The sequence below is a fragment of the Bos grunniens genome, chromosome 19 (genome assembly GCF_055505025.1).
Source record: "Bos grunniens cultivar Pamir isolate PY7600 chromosome 19, Bosgru_T2T1.0, whole genome shotgun sequence".
Taxonomy (NCBI): domain Eukaryota; kingdom Metazoa; phylum Chordata; class Mammalia; order Artiodactyla; family Bovidae; genus Bos; species Bos grunniens.
This window is the reverse complement of record NC_141183.1, coordinates 9,556,389-9,567,546: the sequence shown is the minus strand read 5'-3', so window position 1 is coordinate 9,567,546 and position 11,158 is coordinate 9,556,389.

Genomic DNA, 11,158 nt, shown 5'->3' with positions numbered 1-11,158 from the left:
CCCCGCCCCGCCGCCCCACACCTGGCCTCGCGCCCGGGATCCCTGCCCCAGGTCCCCAGTCCCTGCCGCGCTCCCGGGTCCCAGCTCCCAGGCGCGGGGCGGCCCCTCGCGCCCGCCACCCGCGGACCTCCCGGCCGAGCCCTATTTCGGGCGCTGGCGCCGCTGGCCCGGGCAGCCCTGCCCGGAAGGCAGGCTATTCTGGGCCGGGCGGCCAGAGCAGCTGCGGCCCCAGGGCTTCCCGGCAGGGTGCGCGCCTGGGACAGAGGGCACGCTGGGGCAGGGCTCCCTTCCTCCCCCCACCGCCCCACCTTCCTCCCAGTCCACGCCCAGCTCCCCTCCCTTTTTTTGCCATACCTAGTCCTTCCCTCGGCCGGGAACATTCTCTGGTGCCTGATCGCTGACAGTGTCCAGAACCTGTGGCCACGATGCTCCTGTCTCCGGTGCCCAGCACGCAGGTGCAAGCGCCTGAGCCTCTCGGTCCTCTGCTCCCATCTCTCCATCTGGGGTGGTCTTCCTAGCGCCCTGTGCTCCTCTGGGGACAGCCACTCTCCCCGCGTGTCCCATTTACCTAGCCTTCCCGACCCTACCCATGCGTCTATGTGGTTCAACACTGAATCCCCAGTGTCCAGCACAGGATAAGGTTTAGAGAGATTCAGTGGCTTGCTTCCATGGCGAGGTCAGCGCCCTAGCCCAGCTGACCCGCAGAACATCCCCTGACCCTTAGCTGTGGGTCCCAGGTGCCCCACCTTTAGCCCCAGGCTCTTTCCCTGGCAGTTTACACCCCTTGTTTCTTTTTTTATTTGGCTGTGCCAGGTCTTAGTTTCAGCATTGGAGATCTTTAGTTGCCACATATGGGATCTTAGTTCCCTGACAGGGGATCAAACCTGGCCCCCTGTATTGGGATTGGGAGTACGGAGTCTTAGCCACTGGACCACTAGGGAAGTCCCTCAGCTTCTTTTCTTTTTCTTTCAAATTATCCCACTAGTTCAGTTCAGTTGCTCAGTCGTGTCCGACTCTTTGCGATCCCATGGACTGTAGCACTCCAGGCCTCCCTGTCCATCGCCAACTCCCAGAGTTTACTCAAACTCATGTCCATTGAGTCGGTGATGCCATCCAACCACCGTCCTCTGTTGTTCCCTTCTCCTCCTGCCTTCAATCTTTCCCAGCATCAGGCTCTTTTCCAATGAGTCAGTTCTTCTCATCAGGTGGCCAAAGTATTGGAGTTTCAGCTTCAGCATCAGTCCTTCCAAAGAATATTCAGGACTGGTTTCCTTTAGGATGGACTGGTTGGATCTCCTTGCAGTCCAAGGGACTCTCAGGAGTCTTCTCCAACACCACAGTTCAAAAGCATCAATTCTTCAGTGTTCAGCTTTCTTCATAGTCCAACTCTCACATCCATACATGACCACTGGAAAAACCATAGCCTTGACTAGACGGACCTTTGTTGGAATCACACTAGTACTTGTGAATAAAACATATGTACCAAATGTATACTTAAACTCAGTTAAAATAAATTGAAATCAGTGATATGTGATTAAAAAATAAAACTTAGTGAGTAAAACACGTGTATCTGATGTATTCTGGAGGAGGAAATGACAGCCCATTCCAGTATTCTTGCCTGGAGAATCCCATGGACAGAGGAACCAGGCGGGCTACAGTCCATGCGGTCGCAAAGAGTTGGACACGACTGAGTGACAGAGCATGCACCTGATGTATACTTAAACTTGGTTAAAATGAACAACCGATTATATATGAACAAAAAAATAAAATTTAGTGAGTAAATTACACATACCTGATGCATAAACTCGGTTAAAATAAACTAAAAAATCAATTATATGTGAATTAAAAGGAAAATTTATCCCTATGGCCAACTCATCTCGCCTCACTCCCCAGAAAGAGAAATACGATCTACAGTCTACTGCCGATACTTTATGGTGTCGTATAGATTTGTTTACACCTTGAGTTGGTCAGGATTAACACCGCAGGATATGGTAAAAGGTCAGGCAAAAAGCCACCAGACCTGCGATGGAAATCAGGTGAGAGAGAGAGGAAAGTGTGGTTCAAATCTGGGCCCAGGAAATGTTAGGAAACCACTTTCTCCCCAGGGCCCTTTCCTTCCATCTTGCAGGGCAAGCTGGCACAGGTGAGGGGAAACCCAGTGAGGGCACCCTGGCTCATGAATAAGTAACAGCCACCCAAGGCTTTGACTCACTTGTCAACAGATGGTTGACTTCCTGACAGAGAGGCTAGTGTCCTCACGCTCACGTGTGTAAGTGAACCAACCGGTAATCAACTGACGATTCATTAATTACAAGTGGAAGTTACTGGGACTCCAGAACTCAGGCAAAACTTCCCCAGCAAAGGCTACACTTTCCAGAGGTGCGTCTGTGTCAGAGGGCAGAGGTGCAGCTGGATACATCAAAGTGGGGCCCTAGTTTCCTGAAAGAACAGCCTCTTGGGGGCTTACTATAGGGGCGGGCGGTGGCCTCAGGACCAGAATGTATGGGAACTTGGCTGGCGCGTGAGGTCAGGTACCGGCCCCGCCAGCCACTCACTGCCAATGAGGGTGGTGACACCCTGCAGAGGGCTCTGGGTTCCCCACCTGACACATGGCAGGGTTTCCGGGCAGGGGGAGAGGAAGAGGGAGGGCACTCCTTTCCCCACCTTTAGGCACCCCCACTGGGTGCCCCAAATCTATTCCTCAATTCTGGGGCCCAAAAGAGGCTTGCAAGTCTAGTTTCTTTTCAGGAAGAAAGTCTTGGGTAACGGGAAAAGTCACAGGTCCTGTTTTTGAGAGGGAAGGGGGGCCGCAGAGGGTTGGGGGGGGGGAGGACTGGGAAGTCTCAGGTTCTCACTTCTGCTTTGCGGGTTATGGGCGCTGAGCTGCCCGCAGCCCTCTCCTCCCAGAACTTCCTCCGAAGAGCCCACTGGCCATTTGCATATATCTGGTTGAAATTCCCGATCAGAGCGTCACCCTCTCCTCCCCTCCGCCCCCAGAGGGTAGCTGGAACTTCACTGGGGAACCAAAGAGTGGGGACAAGTGGCCGTGGGACTGCGCTGAGGGCCCCAAAGCTTCCCCTGCTGATTCACCCTTATTCAGTAGATGGGCCATTTTCCCTAGAATGTTGCAACAGGGGTATTAGGGTTTTTCCAGAACTTTCCACCCTCAATGACCCAACTCTGAACCCTTCAAGTGGAACTCAAGATGACTCCCACTGGCAAGGGCTGGGCACTTGCCCCCTGACCTTGGTGTCCCCTCCGTTTCAACGCTTTCTCACGGGGCAGAGCTCAGTCCCCTGAGAACAGGCTCATTGTATATCCAGCTGTGCACAAAGCAGGCTCTTGGCCTGTATTTTGCTTCCTTAATACGTATTTCTTTAATGGATGGGATGACTGGAAATTGCTTCCCCCTGATGAAGAAACAGGAAGACATCACCACTTCAGAATTCTTTAAAAAAAAGACTCTATCCCAGTTGTACCTGCTTCCTCTCTGTGCTTCTTCAATTTAGGTTGTAAGCCCTCCGATTCCAAACCTAAGTTCTTAGTCATCAGAGGCAAAGCTCTTTGGGGGCGAGGCCAAGTCTCATCTTCATCCGTCTTGTCTCTCCCCACTCCCTGGTTCAGAGTCACAGAGTCGATGCCCAGTAGATTTTGTTCAATTGTGCTGCTTTTTCTTAGTCATTGTTTAGAAAATCAACCCCTTACAGAGCCAGGAATAGCATCAATAGTTAATCTTGGCACTTCTCTGGTGGTCCAGTGGTTAAGAATCCACCTTTCAATGCAGAGGACACCGGTTCAATCCCTGGTCCGGGAAGATCCCACATGCTGTGGAGCAACAGAGTTCACAGGGCAGAACTGCTGGAGCCTGCGTGCCCAGAGCCCGTGCTCAGCAACAAGAGAAGCCACCACAGTGAGAAGCCTGCGTACCACAATTAGAGAGTAGCACCCACTGAGTGAGTAGCACTCAAGGACTGAGTAGCTGCGACTAGAGAAAGCCCACGCAAAGCAGCAAAGACCCAGCAGAGCCACAAATAAAACTTTTTTAAAATAGTTAATCCTTGGCTGAGCTGACGGATCACAGTGGCGGTGGGAATGATGCTGGTCTTTATCCCGGGGAAGAGCCTGATGTGTTTGAGTTCCAGGATAGGAATTTCATTGTGGGGTCTCTTTAGGGTGATTTCCTATAAGTTAATGATAGCTAAGGAAAGAGACACTGGGGATTGTCAGATGGGTTCTCTACACTTTAGGGGATGTTTTTCCAAAAACTTCAGGGAAACTCTGGCCCAAAAAAGTTATAGGTCTAGGAGTGAAAATGGGTCAAGGAAAACAATGAACTAGGAAAAAAAAAAATCCACAGATCAGACAATCTAATCACAAAAGAGCTCTATGTAAAACAGTGTTGGTGGATGGGACTACTAAATAAAGCACTTCTAGTAAATTCCCTGGCTGTCCAGTGGTTAGGACTTGTTGCTTTCACTTCTGGGGCCTGGGGTTCTATCCCTGGTCCCCTGGTTGGGGGATTAGCCACGTGGTGCAGCCAAAAAAAAAAAAAAAACACTTCTAGGAAGCTGAGGTCATATGTCAAAAAGATGAGAGAAGAGGGAGGGAAGAAGACAGAAGGGAGAGAAGACCCTCAGGGGAAAGACTGAATTGTGTCAAATGAAGGAAGAAGAGAGAGAAGCCGCCTTGACTGAGCACCTACCTCCGATCCCAAAGCCTGTCCATCTCACCCAAGCCCTGAAGAGCAGTGCCTTCTGCACCTTTCTTACTCAGGGCAGGCACACCCTCCCCCATTCCCCAGATGGCCTCCCAAGGCCATTCAGACCTGCTCTAAGTTTACCTGCTCCTCCATCAGATTTAAAAGAAAGGAAGGCAGAGTGAGGCTAAGAGGGAACTGCAGTCCCAGATAGGAAAGGAGACCCTGAGAGTGGGCAGGGAGTTTCTGAATCAACTGGTGTCAGCCCAGGGCAAGGCCACTGTCTGGGGCCGGGGGAGGTGGGGGAGCTCGCACCCCTGGCTGGGCAGCAATGCACTTTCTGTCACCCCTGAGCTCCAGAGGGAGACCGGAAGATGGGCAAACCATGCCCCGCTGGAGCAGAAACCAGACTTGGGGAATTGGAAACCAGCGGGTATGATGTTAATCACCAGCAAAACTCTGGAATGAATCATTAAATAGATTCATTTATTCATGCCCTTAGTCAACAAACATTTACGGAGTGTCTCTAAGTATAAGCTACAGTATTAGGCGTTCAATTGGGGTGGACTAAAGGATTTGGCGGCTACAAGCAGGGAGATGATATTTATAACCATTATAATGGAAACAGATTCACATGAGAAGGACAAATAAACAGTATGGGGATTCAAAGAGTACTTTAAAAAGGCAGAATATAAGATCTAAACTTGGGACTTCCCTGGTGGTCCAGTGGCTAAGACTGAGCTCCCAGTGCAAGGGGCCGGAGTTCCATCCCCGGTTGGGGAACTAGATCCCACATGTCACAACTAAAGAATTGAAGATCCTGCATGCTGCAACCCAGACCAGGCACAGCCACATTAAAAAAAAAAAAAAAAAAAAGATCTGAACTTGTTTCAGGGAAGGAACCAGACACGTAGTTAATAGGTCTATGTAGCAATGTGTATAAAGGCAAACAACCAGACCCTAATAATGTAGAATCTGTTGAATACGTGTCCTTAGAGAATAGAATAGAAAGTCACTTAGTCCTGTCCGACTCTTTGTGACCCCATGGTCTATACAGTCCATGGAATTCTCCAGGCCAGAATACTGCAGTGGGTAGCCTTACCCTTCTCCGGGGGATCTTCCCAACCCAGGGACTGAACCCAGGTCTCTCCCATTGCAGGTGGATTCTTCACCAGCTGAGCCACAAGGGAAGGCCAAGAATACTGGAGTGGGTAGCCTATCCCTTCTCCAGTGGATCTTCCCAACCCAGGAATTGAACCGGGATCTCCTGCATTGCAGGCACATTCTTTACCAAGTGAGCTGTCAGCCAATCAAGACAGTTCATAATGGAATACTATCTAGCCAATCAAAACAGTTTATAATGGAATACTATATAGCCAATCAAAACGGTTTAGCTGTATACTTATTCATATGTGAAGATATTCACAAAATATTAGTAATTTAAAGAAGCAGATAATAAAAGAGCATTTAGGCATGATGGAATTTTATGAATTTTTGACATATGTATTTTTAGACGTTTTTAGAAACTTGTAGAAATATATACCAAAATGTTTGAAGGGCTTATCTTGGCCTAGGGGGATTTAGAATGTTTTACAATTCTTGTCTTCTATCTGTATTTTGGAATCTCAATACAATGAGTATTGACTATCCTTTTTTCAAGGATAAAAAAATGTTAAACCTAACTGTTAACAACTCAGGCCAAGTAAGTCCTCATTTCTTTGACAAGATTTTCAGATCATAGAAATACTACGGATAGGGAATTCCCTGTTCCCTGGAAGTTCAGTGGTTAGACTCCCCACTTCCATTGCAGGGGGCACAGGTTCTATCCCTGGTCGGGGAAATAAGATCCTGCAAGCCATGCAGCGTGGCCAGGAGAAAAAAAAAAAAAAAGTTGCTATAGATATAGAATAGCTTGATTCCATGAGAACATCTGGTGGCACAGTGGCACACGCCTGCCAGGGTAGCGTACATGGGTTCAATCCCTGGCCCAAGAAGATTCTACATGCCGCAGAGCAACTAAGCCTGCGTGCCACAACTACTCCGAGCTCTAGAGCCTGCGAGCCGCAACTAGTGAAGTCCAAGAGCCTAGAGCCTGTGCTCCACGGTAAGAAGCCACCATGATGAGAAGCCGGCATACCGCAGTGAAGAGTAACCCCTGCTCATCATAACTAGAGAAAGCCCATACAAAGCAACGAATGTCCAGCGCAGCCAAAAAATAATTAATTTAATTAAATTTTAAAAAAGGAAAAAGTAGGCCTGAAAATAGCATGGTTAGGTTGTAGCAGGTAGAAACAGTTACTAAAAACAAAACAGAAAGTATAGGACTTCCCTGTTGGTCTAGTGGTCAAAACTCTGTGCTTTCACAGAGGGAGTGTGAATTTGATCCCTGGTCAGCGAAGTTCCACATGCTGCAGGGAGACACGGCTAAAAAGGGAAAAAAAAAGCAATTGCATGGGACTTAGCTGACGGTCTGGTGGTTAAGACTCCTTGTTCCCAGTGCAGGGGACATAGGTTTGATCCCTGGTTAGGGAACTAAGATCCTGCATGCTGCTCAGCTAAAAACAAACAAACCAAACAAAAAACAAAACCAAAAAAAGCAATCCATTAGTAAACAATGCCCATCTGAAGGTAAGTCTTTACAGATGTGCCACAAATCTCTGGCCTTCTTGTTGAACATTTTCATCCGTGACTGGAATGAAGACCATGAAGGGAAATGACCAGATTTTTAAATAAAACAAAATTCAGGGGGATAATCCCATTCACCTGGGTTCAGACATGATGACAGGCCAGAACAACAAGATGAAAGAGATAGATGAAGTCGAAAAGGACTGAATAAATAGTCCTGAATCAGATGCTCCAGGGGCCCTAGAACTGAGAGGCCTGGGTTGGGGGGAGAGGAAAACTCAATCTGTGAGGGGGAGGACGATGAGCTTCACCACCTAGTTGATGATCCTGGGGAGATGGCTTCCCCCAGATAAGAGGACACGGGAAGTTTCCAGGAGGCTGATTTCAACACAGTACAAAGAAAGAGGAAACAGTGCTCCTCTGAGTGCCAGGTACTCAGAGCACCATTTCCTCCAGCAGTCCCAAGAGCTCATCCCATAATCCCCAAAGGAACCGGGGGACTGTGGGGAGCGGCGATGGGGCAGGACAGGACTGCTCCAGCAGAGGCTGGCTCACCCCCAGAAGGCTGGACCAGCTCCTTTTCCAACTGGCTGGGAGCACTTCCCAGGGGTCTCCCTTAGGTTTGCACCAAAGAAGTGGGAAGTGACCTCACAAAGCCAAGCCAGGGCCCTTGAGTAGGGGTGTCCCTGGGGAAGCCAACGCTGGCCAACTGGCCATTGGAGGATGACAAGTCTGCTGACAATGCAGAGAAGGAGGTGGAGCAAGGGAAGGAGAGAAAACAGAAGGGGAAAAAAAGGAAGAAAACCCAACAAATGAAGAAACAGCAAAACAAACAAAAAATAGGGGAAAGTAAAAAAGGGAAGGCAGGAAAGAAGCAGCAGAGTGGGAAATCAAAAGGCAGAAAGAGGACGGACTTCCCTGGTGGTCCAGTGGCTAAGACTTCATACTCTCAATGCGGGGGGCCCGGGTTCAATCCCGACTGGATCCCACTAGCCTCAACTAAGAGTTCATATGCCGCAACTAAAGATCCTTTGTGTTGCAACGAAGATCCCGTGCAGCCACATAATTTTGTGTGTTTTTTTTTTTTTAAATAAAAGAGAGAGAGGAACAAACGGAAACACACAGGAGAGGGACCCTCAGGAACAGATAAGGAAGCTGCAGAGAAATCAGCCTGGAGGTGGGCACCAGCAACAGGCAGCCCAGGATCTCTCATCCACCGAGGAGGTGACAGGAACAGGTGTGGGGTGGGGGTGGGGGTGGGTTTGAGACGGTGGACTGGCACGGGGCCAGAGTCACCCTCTATCAGACGCTCGCCCGCCTGAAGCCGTGCCCGAGCACCCATGTGTCAGGGTGTGCAGCGTGCAAGGAGGTTTCAGAAAATGGCCCTCCTCCAGGCCATGCCTCCTGATTCATCTTGCAGCTGGTAGACAAGTGTGGACACATGAAAGACCACCAACAGTCAAGGAGAATGCACAGCTCATCTCAAGGAGTGATAAAGACACAGTGGACACTAGAGTCAGGAAGACCCCAGTTCAGATCCAGACTTGGTGCTGTGTGGCCTCCGGCAGCTCCTTAACATCTCTGAGCCTCGGTTTTCCTCTGTGTTATGAAGATACACGAGACAGTGGATGTGCAAGTGCTGGGTCACTTTCACCCCCATAAATGTGATCACACCTTAACTGAAGTGAGTAATCACAGCCCTAAGTGAGAAGAAAAGCTGGAGAGGTCAGGGCGTCTCCAAGGGAAGACACAGCCTGGGCCCTGAAGCAATCTTCCTTCACTAACTATTTTGGTTTTGAACCCACCAATCAGAGAGTAGACAGGCTCCCAGCACAGATCTTGGAGGCAAGTGGAAAATGCCAGGGGGCTTGAGCCTTTCCAGGCTGGAAGGGCTGGGCCCTAGGGACCTAGACAGCCGAGTGTCTGCATGACTCCTGGATGCTAACAAGGCCCCTGGCTCAGGGACCTGGTTCTGGGCAACCTGTAAGGTCAGACACTTGGACAGCAGCCGCCGGCTTTGCAGACAGTGGGGAGTCCATAAGGAGTGTCCCACAGGCTCACAGATGGCCACACAATACCACAGCTGCGGGCAGAGCTCACAGAGGGCTCATTTGGCCAGTCCTCGGAGGATCCGGCCGGGGGAGCGCTCCAGGTCCAGCCTGCAGAGCAGCACTCCCTGGGTGCATCACCATTGGGTGCAGACCCCCCCTCATTGGGGGCCGTCCCTGTCCTGGAGCCTCAGCTGCTATCCCAGCCTCTAGGAGGGACGGGGCAGAGCCACCCGTGAGTCACTGTGCCCACTTCCTGCCACATGGAAGCCGTGGCTGAGTCACCGGCCCCCCAAAGGGAAAGACTGGCCACAAGGCCGGAAAGCTGGAGCCCGATGGTGGCAGGAGTGTGTGGGGGGTGCTGGCACTGCTAAGCAGTGCTGCCCTGTCCCACGGCCGAGGTGCCTCCGGCCCAGCCTGGGGTCCTCCAGGCAGGACCAACCTGCCCCCAGCAGGATGGGATATTTCTCCCCTCTCCCCCAAACCCCGACAGTAACAGTTGTAAAATGCCCTTCAAAACAAAACAGAAAACCCGAACTTTTTATTTTGAAATAACTCAGGCTTACAGAAAAGTTTCAAAAATACGACAAAAAACTCCTGTATACCTTTCAGCCAAATGCCCCAAACGTTCACATTATTATGCCACATTTGTGTTATCATGTTCTTTCTCCTTCTCGCCTCATGTCCCCCATCAGCTATGTGAGAGTAAGTTGCAAACATGATGCCTGTTTCCCCTGAAATACTTGGGCGGCTTGCGTTGCCCTAAAAAGAACGGTGCCGCACCACAAGGTATGCAGAACTTCCCTGCCCCGGGGACCAAACCCATGCCCCCTGCATTGGCAGTGTGGAGTCTTAACCACCAGACCATCAGGGGAGTCCAACAAGGACATGTCTTACAGAGGCAACATCAACGTCAGGAAAGGGACTTCACATCGGATGCTTTTTATGCACCTTCTCAGATGCTTCTGGCCTGTAGTGCCAGCCATGGGGGTGGGGTGGGGTCCCCACCTAACCGCACCTGGCCCGGGCCTAGCACCCCAAGCTCTTCCCTCTCGCCCCACCTGGAGGGCCGAAAAACCGCTAGGCATCCGTGATGTCTGGGACATCAATTTGCTGGAGGGTGAATCTGAGTATCAGTTCTCCCTTCTTCCTGGCATCTGTGCTTTAGCTCATTCTATTCAGTCTCTTGAAAGACATCCCAGGCAACAGCGGTCAGTCACATTACATTCTCAGGGGCAGGCTGTCACACGGGGCCCACACCTAAAACAAAGCCCCATGTTTGGGGTTTAGCGCTCTGAGTCCCCTTGAAATTCTTCATAATGTTACCTTTCAATCTGTGTTTTCTATGTGAAGCCTAATGGGACGATGGAGCTTGCACTGGGGGCTGGATCCTCAGCTCCAATGGGGTCCTGCCTCCCAACTTCCAAGGACAGGTTCTTGGTCGCGGCTCTCCTACCCCCAGCCAACGACCCCTGCCGCCACCACCCCAGCCCTGCTGCTCCCACCATGCTCTTCTTCTGCTCACACTGCACCCAAATCCCTAAGTATCCAGTCTCCCAGGCACAGGCCACCATGGGAGAGAGGAGCACAGCCTCCTGTCTTCCTGATAATCACAGCAGAAATGTCCTCTTCATTTCTGCAGCCACTCCCCAAACTAAGCCCCCAGCACTTTGTCAGCATCCCCTCCAGCAGGTACTGTTCTGCTATCCGTTTTACAGATGAGATAACAGAGTCTCAGAAAGGTTTACTCGCCCGAGGTCCACCAGCCATGAATGGAGCTGGATTCAAA